Source organism: Amaranthus tricolor, chromosome 3, assembly GCF_026212465.1.
Source record: "Amaranthus tricolor cultivar Red isolate AtriRed21 chromosome 3, ASM2621246v1, whole genome shotgun sequence".
Classification (NCBI taxonomy): Eukaryota; Viridiplantae; Streptophyta; class Magnoliopsida; order Caryophyllales; family Amaranthaceae; genus Amaranthus; species Amaranthus tricolor.
Genome location: NC_080049.1, coordinates 17,893,785 through 17,904,077, shown reverse-complemented (window position 1 = coordinate 17,904,077; position 10,293 = coordinate 17,893,785).

Here is a 10,293-nt window from a genome sequence, read left to right as displayed (position 1 = left end):
CACTCAAAAAAGGATGGACTTCAAGACTATGATGTAACACATACAAGTGTGCTTGTAGAAGACTGTCTTGAGGAGGCTTGATCTTCCCGCAAGTCTTCCTTCATGTCGAGAGGTGGGAAGTCCAATAGGGTTTGCCACGGCCAAATACTCAGTTATAAAGTTACTAATCTCATTGCTCACAGTGCCTTGAATCATACTCCCCTCAGGTTGTGCTGGATTCCTCACCTTGTTTTGTAAAACACCCATGTGTCTTTCAAAAGGAAAACACCACCTTAAAAAAACTAGATCCAAAAGATTGATCTCACGAATGAGATGGACAATAAGATGAACCATTATGTCAAAGAAAGAAGGGGTTAAAATACATCTCAAACTTGCACAAAGTTACAATCACGTCGACTTGAAGAGCATCAAGTTTAAAGGGATCAAGAACTTTACTACAAATTGTGTTGAAAAACGAACATAGCTCGGTAATAGCATATCTCACATGTTTTGGCAGTATTCCACGGATTGCGATTGGTAAGAACACTTGCATCATTACATGGCAATTGTGAGATTTCATGCTTTCCAACTTCAACTCACCATGAAAGAAGAACTCATCTTCTTTCTTTTTTGATTACCTTCCTCGCGTATGTATAAGACCGAATCCGTTCGATTTATAAAAAAGATTACTAATCCTTAACTTTTCGAGGAATCCTTCATCAGTGGTTTCGAAAAACTGATTTTTTCAATCTTTTCGCTCGTGGTTCCGTAGGAGCAGGTCAGAAAGATTTTAGGGCCACAAATCTCTTCATGTTGGATGAGTACCCAAACGAAACCTTAATGCCATACAAAGACTCACAAAATGTCCGCTTCTCTGCTTTGGACAATGTGTAGCAAGTTGGAGGCAAATAAACTTTGTCATTACTCATCTTCTTCTTACCGACCTTTCCCTTGTTACTGCCACCAACTTCATTAGCTCTATTTCTTTTCTTACTCACCTTAACATGTGCCCACAACTCCAGACGAAGACCCTTATATTCAAACCAATCTCGCACGGCCTTAACATCCTTTGTCTTACCCGGAATGTTCATGAGAGTCCCGAGTATGGCATCGCATACATTTTTCTCTATATGCATAACGTCAAGACAATGCCTAACCTATAAATCAATCCAATATGGAAGCTTCCAAAAGATTGAATCTTTTTTGCATAATCGGTCTTCACCCCCTTGCACTTGCCCTGTTTTACCAAATACAGTCTCAACTCCCTTAACCTGTTCATAAACCTCACAACCGGTCAACGGTCGACGAGCTACACGATCCTCAACCTCCCCGATGAACATCTTCTTCATCTTATGATATTGGTGATCTCGTGGGAGGAATTTATGGTGCACGAATACGTGTTTGCACTTAGGAATCCACGTGGATTCCATGTCATTAATACATATTGGGCATGCTTTCTTCTCTTTGTTCTTATACCTCGATAAGTTGCCGTATGCCGGAAAAACATTAATGATGCATAAAAGCATTTCACGCAAGGTGAACTGCTCATTAGCATATGCATCAAACACGGAAACGCCTTTATCCCACATCTTTCTCAAATCCTCAACAAGAAGTGGAATATATACATCAATGTCCTTGCCAGGTTGTTTAGACCCGAGATAAGAAGCAAAAGCATGAGGTACTTAAGCTTCATACATAACCAAGGTGGCAAATTATTGATCACTAACAGTACCGGCCAAGTACTATGTTGAGAACTAAGATTGGCGAATGCGTTCATTTCATCTGTACACAATCCGAGCCTTATATTACGAACTTCATCCCCAAAAGTCTTATGCAACCTATCAATAATCTTCCACTTCGGAGAATCAGATGGATGTGTGAGCAAGTGACCTTTCTTCACCCTATCTGCATGCCACCTCAAATTTAGCCGGGGCCCTTTAGCATCCTGAGCCCCTTTACGCTTGTAGCGCGATAACCCACACCTAGGACACTCTTCTAAGTTCTCATTTTCATTCCGATGCAATACACAATCATTCGGACACGCATGAATCTTCTTGTACTCTAAGCTGAAAGGACACATGAGTTTTATGGGATAATATGTTGACTTTGGAAGTTCATTTCCCTCAAGAAGCATCTCACTTAATGCTTCTAATAACACTGTGAAACTAGCGTCACTCCAATTGAACTTTGACTTAATGTTGAAAATTTTCAACACTGCTGTTAGTTTGGTGAACTTTGTACATCCAGGGTACAAAGGCTTTTGACAAGCCTTTGTCAACAAGTCAAAAACACGAGGACGTTTTTTTTAACTCATCCTTGACTCCCTCCATCATCTCATCAACACGATCCACATCCTCATCGATATTTCCTTCATCTGTGTCATACCCATCAACATGATCTACTACATCTTCATTGACATCAGCCACATTATTGACGTCCTCAACAACACTTTTCTCTTTGTAAAACCCTCCTCACCATGCCAAACCCAAACTTGATATTAAGGCCTAAACCCACGTCGAAGTATGTACTCCCTAAGGATATGAACACTATCTACCTTTGATACATTTTTGCAAGTGACACGTAGGCAATAAAAACCAACTCCCCCCGTCCTAACTTGATGTTCAACCGCAATACTACAAAATTCTAATACGCCATCAATAAATTCTGGCGATTCAATGCTTCCATACATCCAAGAACGATCTTTTGTCATCCTAATTAGTGTGATTAATTAATTCAAAACAAAATTAGTAACAACTTTTAACATATGTACTTAACGAACTCTAAAAAACCACAAAATTAAGTAATAATCATTCATTTAATCCTAATTTATAATATTAATAATGAACCATCATAATGTATAAATAGTTCAAAAAATATGTATATTCTAATAAGAAGATTGTTTTAACCCAAATTAACCCTAATAATAATAAATTTAACCATAAACAACCCTAATTAAACCTAATTGACAAACTATAAAAAATATTATGATAAATTTAAAATTTAAAAACCACAACTACATACACATTCATAAATAAAATAAAGAAATTACTTAAACATATAACAAAACATGAAATGTATGATAAATTTAAAACTTAAAATCAACTACATACACATTCATAAATTATGACAAATTTAAATCTAATTTACAAAATCAAAATGAAAATTATACCTTGAATTTTCGTGGGTTTTGAGTCGTGTATAACCTATATAATGAAAAAATTAAAATAAAATTAGTATAAAAAAAACTAAGCACTAAAACACTATTAATGAAGCTTGAACAACAATGAGTTTAAGAACTAAGCTTTAAAAAATTATACCTTGAAGAAGAGCAAGAACTAAGCCCAAATTTCATGGGTTTTTCGTGGGTTTAAGAAGAGCAACAACAATGGATTCTTCGTGGGTTTAAAACTTCGTGGGTTTATAAAAACAATGGGTTTTGCGCAGATGATGAAGAAGCAGCAGACGTGCGTTTGAAGAATCAGTCGTTTGAAGAAGATTGATTGTAGAACAAGAACAAGTTGTGCATTTGAAGAGGGTGTTTAAAGAAGAAACAATATGTTGAAGAGGGTTTAATGAAACAGAAGGTTTTGTAATGTTAAATGGCGCAATTTTAAAAGGCTTATATGACGCGGGCATCCAAAAAACCGCAACATTTGATGGGGAAAAAGCGTATATGCTGTGGGTATCCAAAAAACCGCAGCATATGTTGTCATTTTTTTTCCTAGTTCTTTTTCCTATTTATTGCTGGGTATATAAAAAACCGCAGCAAATGATGTTTTTTCTACTAGTGCCAGATCACAATATTAGCATAAGTAATCAACAAATTTGATTAAATAATTTTTAGTATTTAAAGAACTTTAGTATAACTATTTTCAAGAAAAGTGGTCCAGTCAGATCCTTTTAAGGGACTAAAATACTCACCAAACACGACGCCTTAGGGAGTCAAAAGCCATTCGCCGTAATTAAATAGAAATGCTCTTTGACGCAGTCGTCTTCTGAAGCATAGGTTTAAACGTAACATCACCAACATGTTTTTAATGCTACTATACTAACATATAACGTATTACATCTCCTCCTATAATTATAACTTAAACCAAGATTCTATTATAACATTTTTAATCATCATAGTAGTACATATTCTAATCCTGAATTCACCATTATAAAAAATATTTATGACCAATGTAGATTGCTTGTCATCCTAGGTTTACCACATCCATAATCTCCCATTTATACATCTTTTAGACACAAAAGTAGTCATTAAAATCCACAACCGATAGTAATAGAAGCCTTTAGCAGGCCCTTCTGTTTCTCTTCTTATGTAAATCAATAAATCGTCTATTTCTACCTGTTTATCTTTAATCTTTATGTTTATGAGTTTATCTATTTCTTCAAAAATTAGATTTTTTATTTATTTTTCTATTTAGATAAATTAGGGCTTTTAGTTATCCTATTAGCTCTTAGGTAAATTAGGGCTTTAAAAACATTAAGTGGTTTTTTATTTGTTCACCTTATTACCTATTTAGCAATTGACAATTGTGATTAATTAGTTTTACAAGTTAAAAATTATATACTTGATCACTTAAAAATTGAATGATTGTGATTAATTTGTTATTTAATGTTCAATTGTGAATTCGAGGGTGGAAATCATCCGACTCTATGATCTTCCAAATATACTGCTACTGAATTCCATCAACTTAATTTAAGATTGCTATATTATGCAAATAATTCCAACCCTTTTCCATTTCTTGAGGTGTTCATTCCATCAACTTAATTCCAGTGATCGGGTCAGTTTCGGTCGGATATCATTTGGTTCGGTTGAATTTCGGATCGGTTATATTTCGGATATGTGTTATGACGGGTCACACTTGGTTCGGGTCGGTTAGTCACGGTTTGGTTTAAGATCACTTATTCGAGCTATTAGGTTTGCATCGATATTGTGTCGGTTGAAAAAAGTTAACGATTTTAGACGGAAAAAATTAAAAAAGGTTACGGTTGTAAAACGCTCAATAACACGAGGGTACCATTCATAATCGAAAAAACTAAAGGTGCCATTGATAAAGTGCAACAAACTTAGGGGTACCATTGATAATTTCCCTAAAATTTAATTTATGAAAATATCTATCACTTTATTAGATTAACTAATAAGATGATTGAATAAGAGTTGATCATACTTCTATGTTAAAAATTGGTTCAGCTTTACAACAGTACGATTAAAAATTGGTTCGAGTTAAGCTGGTTTTAGCCGGTTCGAGTTTGGTTTCGAACATGATGCGAGTCGGAAATATGACTTAGTTCGATCATTATTTGGTTTGGTTAGTCTCGGTTAACGGTTATATCGGTTATAAAAATCAGTTGCAGTTCGGGTTCAATTTTCCTATTTTCGATTATCAATCGGTTCGGGTAATGTCGGTTCAGTAAGCTTAAAACAGAAACACATTTTTGAGTCCGATAACTTTCGATTTCGGATCAAATTTTCAGGTCGAGTCACATTTGAACAAGTCTATCCATTCCTACCTTTAAGTCAATCTTTTGATGGAGATTTGATTAATTGTGCCATTTAAAAATATTTTTGATCTTGAAACTTTAGAGCTCTTAGGTGAGCTTGATGGTTGAGAACTTTCTTTTTACTTTTGTGATTGATTTATTTTTATCACCTAAAGAATAGATTAATTTTCTTCACAACTTACCATTAAAAAAGCTTTTAATTGCAAATGTTAGACCTTTTCTTTTTGACAGTATTTGAATATTTGGGAACATTTTGAAAAGTAGGATATGAAATCATTATCGACATCACTTGTTTAGTTTTCTGATTCCACCCTTGTGATAAGTTGATAATACTCAATGATTATAGCCTTATAGGCTTATAGAAGATGCTCCAAAAATTGCTCGAAAACAATCTAAAATCATTATTTGAATAAACTGAAATTATAAAGTTTGATTAGATAACATCTAAGTAGTTTCCTTATAATTAACTTCAATATTTGATAGATCTGTTTTGCCCAAAATGTGAAGCTACTCTTTCTTTTAATTATATTTCCTCAATTTTCCTCAACATTCCTTTTGGTATATCTAAATAATGAAGAAAATGAGATTTCTTTATTTCTCTTTCTTTTTTTTATTCCTTTTCATTCATCCAAACATACCATAAAAGTGTAAGTGACAATCAAAACTGAAATTAAATTGATCTAAATTTGAAAAAGCTGTTAAAACTATATTTTATATCATTAAAACTATTAAATTCTGACTCTACCCGAAAACTTGATCAAATTTGACATGATTGAGAGCCAGCTAGATTTACCCATTTTGCTTAATTTAGTTGAACGTTTAATTGTTACATTAATATTTTCGAGTTATAAGTGAAAATAAAATGATAAAGTAGAAAAATGTAGTAATTTATATGAGATGATAAAAATACATTTATAGGATCATGATTCATGAGCTACTTCCTTTTGCTTTTTATATGGTTTGTGTTATAGGTATATTTGGTAGTAAGATTGTAATTAGTTATAAGTGGGTATTAGTAATAGTCTTAGTAGTTAGTACTATAAAAGGGGATAAGGGTGTATTAGATTTTAGAAAATATAATGAAATAAAACAATATTCTTCTCCTCTTCTAAATTTCTTCTCTTTTCCTATTCACATGGTTGCTTGAGATTCAACAACCATAACATTGGTATCATGAGCCATTCTTTCCTTGGCACCAATATTTCTCTCCATTCTTTTTCTTTCTTTATTCTATTGAAACATTTATTTCTTGACATTAAATACTACAATCAAATTGCACACAACATATTTGTGAAAAGGCATTGCTATGATCATTTGAGTTGTTGGAGTTTTTCCCCCAAACTAGAGATTTCTTTTAGTGGTTGCAAAGAAGTGGAGTGAAGAATTTTACAAAACCATACAATTTGAAGAACCAATTATCCCACAAATTGAAGAAGCCAAACAAAAGAAGGTTATTAAATTTTTTAAAAAACTTTTGAAAGATGAATGTTTTGATAGTTGGGATAAAGGATTGTGTGAATGGTGTAATGAACCAATTCTTGATCATAACTGCAAACATAATAGTGATAATCGGGGATTTATCGTAGTATATGACATATCAAATGATTATGTGATTGCATTAGAGATGTTCGATAGCGTGATTAAAGTAAATACCATTCAAGAATTAGCAATGTGTAATTTAAAAATTGATACTCAAGAATATTTAAATGTTGATCATATGAATTCATGTACAAAAAGTAAGTTGGGTTCTAAAGGCTTTTTTCATATGGATGGTGATTTGTTTAATTGTGTGATTGATGACATGAGTAAACATGATTTTGGATAAACATTATGAATATTTTGTGGCAATTGAACCTGAAAAATTATTTTCAACATATGGGGAAATTCTTGAAGTTCTATTCTCCAAACTAAGAATTTGCTAAGAGAAAGTCATCAATGAGGTACTTTGTCAAGAGTGCAATCAAGTTCCAAGAAGGTTAAATGAAGATATGAGATGTACAAGAAAAAGAGAAAAGTTTGGGCAGAATATACTAAAGTAATTGTTGACCCACCTTGGTTATTAAAAATCAAGAAACGGAAGATTTTTATGCATGTTTTTAGTTTTATTCATGAAGTGATGAATAAGTACAATAAAGATGCCTTGTTACTTGATCATTATCAACAATCCGAGTCTCAAAATCACAATGTTACTCTTAAAATTCAAGCAAGTATTGGGAAAAATGGAAGTACTGTAGCATAATTTTCAATGCAAATGATGTTGCTTGCTCATTTATTGGCAAAGAAGATTCGACTAATGATGAGTTTCAAATCTGGTGCTTGAACTCATTTGGCATGGAATCAGAAATTACGAATATTGATCTTACTTCATTTCTCACTATTTTGGGCATTTTTTGTAGTGTTTAATTATAGTTTAAATTTGTCTTGTATTTTTGTTTAGATTTCGTAACATAGACTTGAGGACAAGTCTTTTGAAAGGGGAAAGTATGTTATAGGTACATTTGGTAGTAAAATTGTAATTAGTTATAAGTGGGTATTAGTGATAGTCTTGGTAGTTAGTACTATAAAAGGGGATATAAGGTGGGTATTAGATTTTAGGAAATATAATGAAATAAAACAATATTTTTCTCCTCTTCTAAATTTCTTCTCTTTCCCTATTCTCATGGTTGTTTAGATTCAACAACCATAATAATTTGCTCTAATAACGGTTCTACAAAAATCTTTGTGTATATGCCTTTTAAATGGTGAACATATTCTGGATGAACATTAGTATTTAGTTTTAAATAAAATTTAATACTTTCTCTATTTTTGTAAATACTTACTTTTTACACAGTCCAATGTGCTATTTCAATCTTTAATATTGCTTATGTATAATAAAAAGTTATAATAATTTGATATTAATAATCTTTGCATTGAGACGAATCAAACAAGATCCAACTTTAATATGTTTTAACTTATAGATTAAAAACTAATCCCAAATTAAGGGTGATGAATTAATATATAAGAAGTAATAGAAACGGAGGAAGAATTAAGCAGTTGACTTTTGTATTATTTTCCATGTAGTGTTTATTTTAAATTTGATCTCTCTAATTAACTAAACCAACTTTTTAATGATCAAGTTGAAGTTAGGATATACTCCCTCCGAACCAATTTAGTTGTCTCATTTCCTTATTTGACAAAGTCTTTTTAGTTGTCCTATTTCTATTTTTGTCAATTTTTTTTTTACCTAAATATCCTTAGTTCACACAAGTAATTACGAATATACCCTCATATACTTTACTTACCCAACTACCCTTCACTATTTACCCTTTACTACTTACCCTTTATTACTAACCCTTTTTAATGGACCCCACACCATCCTTAATAACCGTGCCCAAGCAAATGGGACATCTAAATTGGTTCGGAGGGAGTATGTTTGAAGCCTGACTTAAGTGTTGTATTATTGTCAATGAAAAATTAATTTCGCTTAAAAATAATGTTTTGGTTTTCACTATTTATATATCAGACAAATTTATTTGAGTCTTTTCCCATAATGTTGCCCCCAAAAAAATTAATTCCCACTTTTGGTATTATGAGAAAGTATTTCCCACAATATCGTCCACGTCGGATGAGTTTTGAAATTTATTTTTTTTAATATAACCGCCACATGAGCTAAACCGCTAGATGAAATGGCGGTTTAGATGAATTTAAGTTTTTTTTTTATAAAAAAAAATTAATTTGAAGCAAACCGCCACTTGAAGTGGCGGTTTTATACCTGTACAAAACGAAAGTTTTTGTTCTTTCACTTCATTTCATTTGCTTCGTTTTCAAGTGGCTGCCGGTTGTTCTTTAAAAAAAAATTTCTTCAATCCTCATTTACTTCATATTCACAATTCCTCTTATTCAACTAAATTAATCAACTACATTCTCATCTTCTCCTTCTTTACTTGTTCATTTTCATCATCATTTAAGGTATTAATATAAACCCTAATTTATTTCAATTTGCAAATTGAATATTTTGTTCATTATTGTTGTCATTTGAAGTTATAAATACATTGATTGTTTGTTACATTCTCTTGATTTCATGATTTAAGCTTAAATTTTACACATTTGTAGTTGAATTTTATGATTTGGTTTGTAGGCATATAAAGTGTTTGATGAAATGTTTTAATGAAAGTTTATTACTCTGTTGGGTTGGTTTAATGGTTTTAGTATATATTCATGGTATTTTTAGCTTTATATTTGAATTGAAAGTTCTAATGAGTGTTCTAATGCCTTAATATGAGAAATTCTTGTATTCACATTTACACTTCCCTTACTCATAATCAACAATAAAGTGTATGTGAAATCACATGAAAAACATGTTTGTGTTTGCAGAATATGGATCATTATCCCGTTATAGTGTATTGGGGTGGGGAAGTAAGTTATACTGGATCTGATGTTGTGTATAATGGAGGATTAAATACAGTGATGTTTATCCATCGTCAGAATACTAATTTTGAAGTGTTTTATAGCAAAATCTGTGATGTAATTGGTTGTAATTGCAACTCTTTTATGTTAAAAATGGAGATGAAATACCCGGTGACTGGGAAAAATGTGTTAGTCCTGATTAAGAATGATGAAAGCATAAGTGCTCTTGCTTATGCGGCATCACAAGCCCCTGGAACGGCAATGAAGGTTTATGTTGAATTGGTTGCAAATTTGGATAATGCGAGGGAAATCATGACTAGCATGGAACTTCCAGAATCAGGTCCTAGTGAAAGCCATGATACATTCACAGAAATGTTAAGTAAACTAAATTACGTTAATGAGCACTTGGATGAGCTTACCTCT